General features: G+C 41.6%; 1 pseudogene; it reads left to right on the forward strand.

Moving 5' to 3' along the window:
• Positions 1 to 60: 60 nt before the first annotated feature.
• Positions 61 to 9,905, forward strand: LOC129838391 (tyrosine 3-monooxygenase-like; annotated as a pseudogene).
• Positions 9,906 to 12,357: the final 2,452 nt, after the last annotated feature.

The following is a 12,357-nucleotide window of genomic DNA, read 5'->3' on the forward strand; positions in this document are numbered from 1 at the left end:
ATATATGTTTTATTATTATTAGGCTGTAATTGGTTGTGAGAACATATTTTGTGTTAGTCTGCCAAAGTGCGTTTCAGCACCTTGGAGAGCATCCCAAGTCAGGGGAAAAGAAATGTCTGCACAATGACTTGTTGCACCTGTTACAAATCAATGGAAATACAAATATATAGCCTAGGATAAATGTAAGTAAAACTCAGTATTCATAATCTTATTTTGTAGGCTACAAAACGTTTTATTTCGCAATATATTAGGCCTATACGTGCTTTCATCAACATTTTTTTATTCCATTAAAAGGGGATTGGCTGTTATGACGCATAACACCTAAAACTCAGACGTGTGCATTTGCGTAACTCATTTCCATAAAGAATTGTCTGGCACTGGGATATAAACCTGTCTCCCTGCTGATAGCACAGCTTCAGACACAGCTGTGCCTCGGAGTCTTAGTATCCGGGAATAGGTCTATATAGACTATTCGATCAAACAAATCAATACAACTCTGCAAAAATATTTTGAAGACAGTCTACGACAAATCGACAGAAGTTCAATGAAGACGGAGAGTGTTGTGCTAAACATTCCGTTCGTCGGCAGAAAGCGAAGTCTGATCGAAGATGCCCGGAAAGAGCGCGCCAGCGGTTCCTCTTCCCCTGGCCCATCGCGGGGTGGTGAAAGCTTTGTGTTTGAGGAAAAGGAAGGAACCGTGACACTGAACATTGTTTTCGCAGTCAGCCACGAGAAGAATGCAGGGTTCTTTAAAACTGGCAAAGTCTTTGAGGTAAGGAAAGCATGTTCATCATTAGATGTGAGTTGCAGATGGAGCTTCAATAAATCAGGTCTACCGCATCGAATCAATTTGATAAAATATACATGTGTTTGCTTAAATATGATATGTATGTCTTTACCATGCATTCAGACGTTTGAAGCCAAGCTTCGGCATATTGAGAGCCGACCAGGGAGGAAGTCTAAGAACAGTGGCTGTGGTGATCTGGAGTTCTTTATGAGGTGTGAAGTGCACATCTCTGACACAGACACCTTCATCAACTCACTCAAGAGAGTCGCCGACGACGTACGCACCATCCCAGAGGGAAAAGGTTAGAACATTTCAATGAAATAATAATCATACGTTTCTAATAATAGTAACGTTTTTCTTATTAAAAAAAATGATGGTTTAGAATACAATAACTAATCATTTAAATTGTGTGAAATAATTATGCTCTGCCATATTTTCCTGTTTCAGTTCCCTGGTTCCCCAGAAATATCAGAGATCTGGATAAATGCAACCTGTTGATAACGAAATATGACCCAGATATGGACCAGGATCATCCAGTTAGTGTTTACCTTAGCAATATTGCTAGGCTACCATTTATATGGCATTGATACAATACTTGTATAATTCATTGAATTGTTAGCAATAATACTCAACTATCAAAAAGGATAACAAACAAAAAATGTTATGGCTAACTAAATGTTATGATTCCTTTTACAGGGATTCAGTGATCCAGAATACAGAAAAAGAAGGTGCTTCATTGCTGAACTTGCAGCGAATTACAAACAGTAAATTGATCCCATCATTTTCATATTTCAAAAAAGTTATTCCCATGTAGTCAGTCGCTCTTAGGTGCCAGCACTGCATCATTGGACCAAAGGCATGACATTGTAGAAATGCATTCGTAAAGGAATGACTGCCGTATTGATGCATCCATCCCTGTTCCACAAGGGGGAACCATTACCCAGAGTGGAGTACACACCAGAGGAGGTGGCCACATGGTGAGAATAACAGCTGATGTATAGTATACTGGAGATGGACATCAAACCATAATACTAGACTTCTTTCATAATGATAATAGTCTACAGTCAATATAGCTGTGGAGTTGGAATGACAGTGTTCTAATGACTCTGCTGCTGCTGTCATTTAACAGGAGAGAGGTGTACCGGACACTGAGGACCATCTACCCTGACCTGGCATGCAGACAGTTCCTGGGTGGGTTGCAGCAGCTGGAGAAGGAGTGTGGCTACGGAGGACAATTTCCCCCAGCTCCGGGAGGTCTCTGCCTTCCTCAAAGGTGAGGCCCAGCAGTCTATCTCTGCCTGAGGGACAGAGCAATAGCAGCACTATGCCCAGCTTCAAGGAATATAATAAACACCGACAGAGGCAAATCCTGCATGCCCACGACTTTCCATTGAAAGACTAATTCTGGTCGATGACTGTGCGCAGTGCCCACCTTTATGGATTGATTGTGCCTCTTATTAATTTTCATGTAGATTGCTTACAACAGTAATAACAACATTAGGGATTGTTCTCGTATTGCAGAAACACCATGTATGAACATCAGCATCAATGCCACTGGTGAATATGTGTCTGACAGTGGTACCTTGCTATGTCTTCTTGTTTGTCCAGAGAAGACAGGCTTCCAGCCGCGTCCGGTGGCAGGGCTACTCTCCGCCAGAGACTTCCTAGCTAGCCTGGCCTTCAGAGTGTTCCAGTGTACCCAGTACCCAGTACATCCGCCATGCACTCCCCGGAGCCATACGTCAATTGGTGTTATTGACATAGTAGAATCACTCGAAATATTGTGTGTCATAAAAACAAGTTTACTAAACTGATCATAAATAACATATGTATGATTCATGTGTATCGTGATAATCAGTCTAATCAATGGACATATTCATGTGCGTCATGTAGTCACAGCTTTTGCGCTTCCTTCTCTCAGAGATTGCTGTCACGAGTTACTCGGCCATATTCCTATGCTTGCAGACAAAGAATTTGCCCAGTTTTCCCAGGTAAAAACATTTAAACTTATAATATGGTTCATATGATGCTTGGGAGTAATAATATATCAATTATAATAATACATTAATTGTCCTATCAGTGCGCAACACTTACCATTGTTTGTCACTTGCAGGAAATTGGCCTTGCCTCACTGGGAGCGTCAGACGAGGATATTGAGAGACTCAACTGTAAGAGCTGACCTTTGAGCTTTCATTTCAAAATAAGCAGTCACCAATCAGAGGTAAAACATTAGATACTGCATTAAGGTTGGGTGTTGGACTGCAAATAATGGACCTTTGCTGCCATCTAGTGGAAATATAAAATACTGACCAATCTGATAATTTGACTAATGTGTGAAATGGAGCCTTATCATTTCCTCATCACTTGTTGTCATTCCTCCGACAGTTGTACTGGTTCACCGTGGAGTTTGGACTGTGCAAGCAGAATGGAACTGTGAAGGCATACGGTGCCGGCCTCCTGTCCTCATATGGAGAACTCATTGTGAGTAGTATTTGACATTGGTACTCTGTAGAATTGTACTGATAGAGGGGACTCATTCCTAATTTATTATCTGTTTTCATATAACATGCCGCTAATCATTTCTGAAGGAGTCTAAAACGATAACTAATCACATATCTCCATCTTTCAGTATGCTCTCTCTAACGAACCTGAGTACAAGCCATTCAACCCAGAGGAGACAGCAATCCAGCCTTACCAGGACCAGACTTTCCAACCTGTCTATTTTGTCTCAGAAAGCTTTGAGGATGCCAAGATTAAGATGAGGTACATCAATGCGTACAAGTGGTGTATGTCTATATGTGAGCACTTCAGTACGTCACAGGAAATGTGTAACATGTGGCGTATACCTTGGGTTTGAGTTAATTACTCGTAATTAGTATATTACGTTTTGTAATATTTTAAGGTAATCTGAATGAGCAGAGTATGGATGGACATAGATCAGGGATGGGCAACTTCAGTCCTCGGGGGCCGGACTGGTGTCACACTTTTACCCCATCCCAAGCACAAACAGCTGAGTCAACAAATTGCATTCTGACCTGAAGATCATGGTTAGTTGATTATTGGAGTCAGGTGTGTTAGCTAACACATCATTATGAGAGATGAGATGACGTGAGGAGACACTTGGAGTCCATACTTGCCAACATTTAAATTGAACCAATAAGAGTTTTAAATCGGGGGAGGATGTACTACTAAGCTAAAGTCGGAAGTTTACATACACTTATCTAGTAGAAAGAGGAGGAAGTGAAGCGCTACTAAGGAACACAATAGTAAATTTGGTAGACAGAAGGTGCTCTTTGGTAAAAGGGGTAAATTGGTCATCAAAAAGAAAAGAGGACCAAGGCACTCTTCATATAATTAATTAAAATGCCTTTATGGGAATAGCATTCTGAGAGCAGACAGCTTTCACCCCAAAAGGCTAAAAGAGAATATTCCATATGGCCAATTCCAAAGAGTCTGCAGAATTTGCGATCAGGAAACAGACTACAGACTGTCAAATCTGCTGAATTGGAGAATCGCTTCTTGAATCGGGGCTACAGCGTTCAGGTCCTGAAAGATGCAGGTATAAGGGCTGGATTACTTGACAGAGAGAACTTGTTGCGAAGGTGAGTGCCTCGTGATACATCAGAGAGTGTATTTTGTTACAAAATACAGCACTGAAGCAGAGTACATTAAAAGAATCATTCAAAATAATTGGGGAATCATCCAAAGTGATACGCTATTAAGCCAAGTCTTTCCTGAGCCACCAGTCATAAGCTTTAAGAGATGTCCTACCCTAAATGACAAATTAGTCCACAGTTATCTTCCGGGTGACTCTCAAAAAACTTGGCTTGACCACAAACCCAAGGGCTCTTTTAAATGTAACCATTGCAGAAATATTGCACGGAAGAAGTATTTTGTTGACACAGCTTCCAAAATGCAGTATTACGTCAAGCATTTCATTAACTGCAAAACCACTCATGTCATCTATAGATTGGAATGTCCACAGTGCAAGGTGTTCTACATTGGATGGACAAAGACACGCCTTCAAGACCGCTTAGCGGAACACAAGTACGCCATACGGGTAGGCAATGAAGACTACCCCATGGCAAGGCACTATAAGTCCTTACACCATGGCAACCCTGCCTCCCTACAAGCTATGGGTATTGATCATATTGCGGCATCTATTAGAAAAGGGGACCGTCTTAAACAGTTAAACCAAAGGGAAAGTTTTGGGATTTACAAGCTACAGGCCACTAAGTACCCTGGTTTAAATGACGATATGGATTTCTCATCCTTCCTGTAGGGTTGTGATAGGTCCATTTGCTGTTATCTAGTGGACATTTTGCTCAATTGCACTCAGCTATGTTTAGACTTGTTGTTCATGTTTTGCTGTGTTCTAGTGTACTATGGAATATATTTCTTTCTTATTCTTGACACTTCTCCCAGTCATATTTAAGGTTAGAACTACCTTTCTAAGTGTCCTGATACTTCGAGCTTGGAATTGTATTTTTATGATAACATAGCTACAGTATTTCACTTTTTAATGTGTATAGTATTGCTTACTAGGTGTGTCCAATCAATTTTGTAACCACTCCCTCTTCTAATTAGGGCTAATTGGAAAAGCTGTTAAAAAAGTACATTGTATAATGTTTTTGTACTCCCTGACGAAGGCCATGCAGCTGAAACGCGTCGGATTTTTAAAACTTTGTTTCTATTGAACATGCCATACTAATAAAGGCATTTTAATTAATTATATGAAGAGTGCCTTGGTCCTTTTTTCTTTTTGATTTACATACACTTATGTTGGAGTCATTAAAACTCGTTTTTCAACCACTCCACAAATTTCTTGTTAACAAACTATAGTTTTGGCAAGTCGGTTAGGACATCTACTTTGTGCATGACACAAGTAATTTTTTACAGACAGATTATTTCACTTATAATTCACTGTATCACAATTCCAGTGGGTCAGAAGTTTACATACACTAAGTTGACTGTGCCTCAAAACAGCTTGGGAAATCCCAGAAAATGATTTCATGGCTTTAGAAGCTTCTGATAGGCTAATTGACATTTGAGTCAATTGGAGGTATACCTGTGGATGTAATTCAAGACCTACCTTCAAACTCAGTGCCTCTTTGCTTGACATCATGGGAAAATAAAAAGAAATCAGCCAAGACCTCAGAAAAAAAGTTGTCGACCCTCACAAGTCTGGTTCATCCTTGGGAGAAATTTCCAAATGCCCGAAGGTACCACGGTCATCTGTACAAACAATAGTACGCAAGTATAAAAACCATGGGACAACGCAGCCATCATACCGCTCAGGAAGGAGACGCGTTCTGTCTCCTAGAGATGAACGTACTTTGGTGCGAAAAGTGCAAATCAATCCCAGAACAACAGCAAAGGACCTTGTGAAGATGCTGGAGGAAACAGGTATAAAAGTATCTATATCCACAGTAAAACGAGTCCTATATCGACATAACCTGAAAGGCCGCTCGGCAAGGAAGAAGTCACTGCTCCAAAACCGCTATAAAAAAGCCAGACTACGGTTTGCAACTGCACATGGGAACAAAGATCGTACTTTTTGGAGAAATTACCTCTGGTCTGATGAAACAAAAATAGAACTGTTTGGCCATAATGACCAGTGTTATGTTTGGAGGAAAAAGGGGGAGGCTTGCAAGCCGGAGAACACTGTCCCAACCTTAAAGCACGGGAGTGGCAGCATCATGTTGTGGGGGTGCTTTTCTGCAGGAGGGACTGGTGCACTTCACAAAATAGATGGCATCATGAGGAAGGACAATTATGTGGATATATTGAAGCAACATCTCAAGACATCAGTCAGGAAGTTAAAGCTTGGTTGCAAATGGGTCTTCCAAATGAGCAATGACACCAAGAATACTTCCAAAGTTGTGGCAAAATGGCTTAAGGACAACAAAGTCAAGCTATTGGAGTGGCCATCACAAAGCCCTGACCTCAATCCTATAGAAAATGTGTGGGCAGAACTGAAAAAGTGTGTGCAAGCAAGGAGGCCTACAAACCTGACTCAGTTACACAAGCTCTGTCAGGCAGAATGGGCCAAAATTCACCCAACTTATTGTGGGAAGCTTGTGTAAGGCTACCCGAAACATTTGACCCAAGTTAAAGAATTTAAAGGAAATTTTACCAAATACTAACTGAGTGTATGTAAACTTCTGACCCACTGGGAATGTGAGGAAAGAAATAAAAGCTGAAATAAATCATTCTCTCTACTATTGTTCTGACATTTCACATTCTTAAAATAAAGTGGCGATCCTAACTGACCTAAGACAGGTAATTTTTATTAGGATTAAATGTCAGGAATTGTGAAAAACTGAGTTTAAATGTATTTGGCTAAGGTGTATGTAAACTTCCAACTTCAACTGTATATGGAATTGTTTTAAGGTCATTTTGCTATTTGATTTTGAATCTGAAGACCCCTTGAAGAATCAAAACCATTTTATTTAACCCCTTAGAAGACGATTTTTGGGATGTCTCATTGTCAGACAAACACCGCTCTAGCTCTGTCACCTTTTACCGCAAATGCGAAAGTGTTACGAATGCAATGCATTGAGACCCATCCAAACTTGTCCAGAAAGCAGCATGGCAGGCTGTTTAGCTCCCTCCTATCCTTTTTGTGGTTTGGTGGATACATCTCATTATTGTAATCTTTATTTGAATATTTGATGAGAATTGTTGACGTCAACCGCCTGTATTCAATGGAGAGAGATGCTATGCTACTAGCTTCATGTCATGAATATGTATAGCTATCTCGAAACAACTCCAATATAAAGTGTTTTTTCTAAAAGTTACCGGGATGTCACGAGTCCTACTTAGCTCAATTTATGCGTTACGGAACTTCTTCTATTTGATCAAATAAGCTACTCTTTTTTTTTGTTGACCAAATTCGACACTCATTGACTTCTGTCACATGCAAGTGAATCGCAGATTTGAATTGGCTGATACGCATTTGGTGCCAGAGAAACTGTTTAAAATGACATGGTTGCTTATTCGCAAATATGGACCCAATGTTTTAAACCCTTATTGTTCTACCTGCAGGCGGTATTTGTCGTCCATCAAACGGCCCATCTCTGTCCGGTACAACCCATTCACCTGCAGCTTGGAGGTTCTGGACCAGCCCAGTAAGATCCAGCATGCCCTAGGCCAGATGAGAGACAACCTGAAGATACTCCACAGTGCCCTAGAGAAACTGGGCTGAGGGCCTCAACACATACCTCTGGAGGGGTGGGAATGGAAAGCCATTTTGGGTCTTTAAAGGTGCAATCTGTAATTTCTCTGTGTGGCCATGGGGCCAAATGCACAAACAATCAATGCTCAAAATACAGTAGCTCCATTTAAGACAATCAGTTGAATATCCACCTCTTCAATCCTGCTGGGCTAATACTTGCATTATTATTGTATTTTCTTTAGAGTGTAACTATATTTTGCCTTTAAATGGATGGATGTGAAATGCTGTGTATATATTTATTCAACTGAAAAACACTTTCTATTTCTTTGCACAATGAATTAATATTTCCTTGTTGGGTGTATGTATTGATATGTACAGTCATGTTATATATGTATTGTGAGGAGAATGTACAAAGTAATAAATATTTACATTTTTTCAGTCCAATCACAAAGGGCATGAAAAAGAGAGAGACACACATGGAAATGTACAGGGTAAATATGTCAGAGAATGTTTATCTAAGTAGAGAGATTATAGAGAAAAACCTTAGAATGCATGTGTAAAATAGTGACAATGGAGGGAGATCAAGGAAAGAGACAAGAAAGTATCCGAAGTCTGTGTATTTGCATTTGAGAGAGCGAGCGAGCAAGAGAAAGAGGGAACATGAACGAGAACGTCAAAGAGGGTGGGGAGTACTACAATATAAGCCCATGTGCCACTGCCTCCCATTCCAAACCAACTGTTTCCATTTAGAAAATTCTTGGAACCCATTTGTCTTCACGTGTTATTTAGTAAAGGGAAGGAGCTAATTATGAATGATTTAAATATTATGTTTCCTCAGCTGGCTACTGTCAGAGCCAGCACTGAGGCCCAGTGGATCTAAAGCTGGACCTGGACACACAGACATCACAGTATAACACTACACGGTCAGTAGGGCTTCACAACGGGGATGATAAACTCGCTCCATCTCCTCTCTTTCCTCTCTCTGCCTGTGGGTTCAACGGGTGATAGAGGCCTTGTTTCTGTATCAGTGACAATGTGTCTGCAGCAGAGTTCACCCATATTCATTTTTAAAGCCAGAACGCAAATCGTTTCATATATCTACTCAGACTCTGAAGCACCATGATGTACACAGTGGCTGTGAAAGCCTCCAACCACCTTGAGTGGGAGGCCTTCCTGTTCAATTATTCCAGTGTAAATCAAACATGGTTCATCTTACTCACAGAGAAACTCAACCTCTCCAGTGGAGAGAAAATGGTGCACAGAGCCGAAGATTGATCTACTATACCGCTCGATTTGAGTGCAGCGGTGCACACATCCACGTCCTTGGGCACTTAATCATTTGCGTATTTCAGCTTACATCCAGTACAGCTCGAATCCAAAAACCCCCCCCCCAGATAAAAAACCCACCACTGAGATCCAAATCTGCTGAGGCCCCCAAACACAAAAGGGGTTGCCATGACGATAAGATAACCACTATTGGTTCCAAGCACAATTATTGTGCCTCACATACTAACCACAAATCCCCCAATGATGTACAGTATCGTCCTGCCTTCAGAACTTTAGTGTTTCCTAATGTCACGGACCATCGTTACCTTGGCACGCTAGCTTCCTCAGACTCAAAATGATGGGTCATTGGATTCACATAGTCCTCCCTGAAGACATAGATGAAGCACAGATCATGGACTGTCTTTTGCATTCATAAACAAAAAAATGCTGCTAAATCCAATGATTACTGCACTGATTACTGCACAGAGGCACTTGAAATTAAACCATGACCGAAATGATCCAATTTACATTTTGTGTAACCCACTGTACTGAGTGCTCTAATGATTTATTGTAGTCGAATTTAGTCTGTATTGTAATGCTTTGCAGCCTTTTCTCTCAACTGCCCTCATCCAGATCAACACATTTCCACTTCAGGCTGGTTTTACATCATGTAGGCCTAAGAAAATCCCCAGGAGAATAAAGGAAATATTTTTTTTTACCTCAAAGAAAACCTCTAATCTCTTCCTTTGTTTTCTCTCCTCTAATACTGCTCATTATTAGCATTTGTTCTCTTTTTCTTGAGCCCCTGGCTTCGCATGTGTGGGTTGGGGCGGAATTAGCTGAAGGCCTCATCTTGTCTGAAGTGGTGGAGGGGATTACAGAGAAAGAGGTGGAGAGTTCACACCTGTCTGATCTCTCTTTGATTCCTCTCTGCGTTCGTTATTACATTACAACTGGAGATTAAGCTGGAAGCCAAGTCGGCCTACTAACCAGGAAAGCCTTCCTGGTCTATGAGAAATAGCTCCGTCATGGTTATCCTACTGTTCAACTTCAAACCAAGGATCTCCTTGTTCAAACCCCAAAATAATAAGAGATTCAGGGTCATGAGAATATCCTAATATGGATACTTTAATACTACAAGCTTCAAACTCAGTTTACACTTGATTTAACTTGCCAAAAATTACATGGTATGCCAAAGAAGTTAACAAAGCAGTCTCCGAAATCCAAGCCCTTAGGGCAGCAACAGTACAAGGTCTGGGATTAATGGCAGATTCTCTTGGTTGTTCCGGGAGGGTCCTCTTCAGACAGACAACTCTCCCAACAAATCACAAGGCAGACACATCAAAACCAACGTTTGCAGGCAACACCTTTGCTGTGGTTTTAGTGAAGGTAGTTGATGCAAACTAGCCACTACCAAAAATGCCCCCATTAAAAATAACCTCTGTGATCTCCATTTTACCAGCTACTATGTGTCCAGGGGATGTTTACGATAGGGCAAGAAGTGTATAAGGCAGTGACTTAAAAAAGCTGGATGTACTAACGCCGCCCTTTCCTCTATGCCAAACTGACGTTATATACATACCGTACCTCTCTGATTCAGAGGGGTTGGGTTAAATGCGGAAGACACATTTCAGTTGAATGCATTCAGTTGTACAACTGACTAGGTATCCCACTTTCCCTTTCCTTTCCAGACGTGTTAAGATGGATCATTGGTACATTGTGGGAGGAAAGCTGTCTGTCTAGAACAGGGATGGGTATCTCCAGTCATCGGGGACCTGATTGGTGTCACTTTTGCCCCAGCCCTAGCTAACACACCTGACTCCAATAATCAACTAATTGTGATTTTCAGTTTAGAACGCAATTTGTTTAATCACCTGTGTTTTCTAGGGATGGGGGAAAAGTGGGACCTCTCTCTGGCCCCTGATGACTGGAGTTGCCCATCCCTGGTCTAGAGAGACTAGTAACAGAGGTTGGAGCTCAGACCACCAGGTGGTGGTCTTGAGTCACTTTGATTCTGGGAGACACTATTGATTGAGAGATTCATGACTCACATTTCTCACAAAAATCTCCTTGCACTTTGCAATTCTAATTCACCCTAAGAGGATATTATAGCCTTTGGAAAAAGTTCAGTGGTGTGTGCAAAGAGAGGTTGCGGCGTCTTACTCGCCGACATTGATTTCTCTGTGTTTCACGTAGCCATTCCAGCACCACTTGTGTCCAACACTGCAAACGTACGGCACCGACCACATTGGACTTGTTCAAACAAAGAGTCGACCAGGAGAGTGGTAGCATGTTATGATTGCGGATGGTGGTTAGTGCGTACGCTCCAAGAAACATACAGGCCTGTCTAGCGGGATTGAAAGAGTGGAGGTCTCACCTCCCCTATACCTGCCTTACTCTGTCGTGCAGCAACACCGGTGCACAATAAAACCTACTGTTTCACCCCTTACACATACATTAATGGAGTAAAATAAACTGTTCTGTGTTACTCCTTGTAGACACACAACTCCATCCAAAGGGCTGCGCCCTCGGACTAAAAAACATCCATCCGTGGAAACAAGTGATTAGCTGTCACTAAAAATGATTCATGATCAAATTTAATGCGTGCCCTCTTGTAGTTCTAATGCAGTAAGTAAGTGCTCTTCTCGTACATGGGCCATCCAAAAGGATACAATGAGCCCTTGTTTCTAATGGAGTACTCTGCATCTGTTGGCGTATGGTCCGATGTCTCCCATGCTCCATCTCAGCATCACTGATCGTCCCCACCCACTAGGACGATGAGATGTGTGGCTCTCATGTTCTTTCTCTTTCGCTTCATTTTCCCTCTTCTCTGGAGACAAATCACTCATCCCCTCTGCCAGCCAGTAGTACCTGACCTGAAAAGACCTCTACTCACAGTTTCCTGCGCTTCTCTTACAAAACCTTTTTTCGCTCTCTTTCGTTTCCTGCCCTTAATCTGTCTAAATCTCAGGGATAACCCCATAAAAGGAGCAGGCTACCTGCATTAGGCCTTACTCTGCAGGTGGAATAGGACCTACAGAGGTGGGGACAGCTGTGTGTGTGTGTGTGTGTGTGTGTGTGTGTGTGTGTGTGTGTGTGTGTGTGTGTGTGTGTGTGGGTGTGTGTG

Source organism: Salvelinus fontinalis, chromosome 39, assembly GCF_029448725.1.
Source record: "Salvelinus fontinalis isolate EN_2023a chromosome 39, ASM2944872v1, whole genome shotgun sequence".
NCBI lineage: Eukaryota > Metazoa > Chordata > Actinopteri > Salmoniformes > Salmonidae > Salvelinus > Salvelinus fontinalis.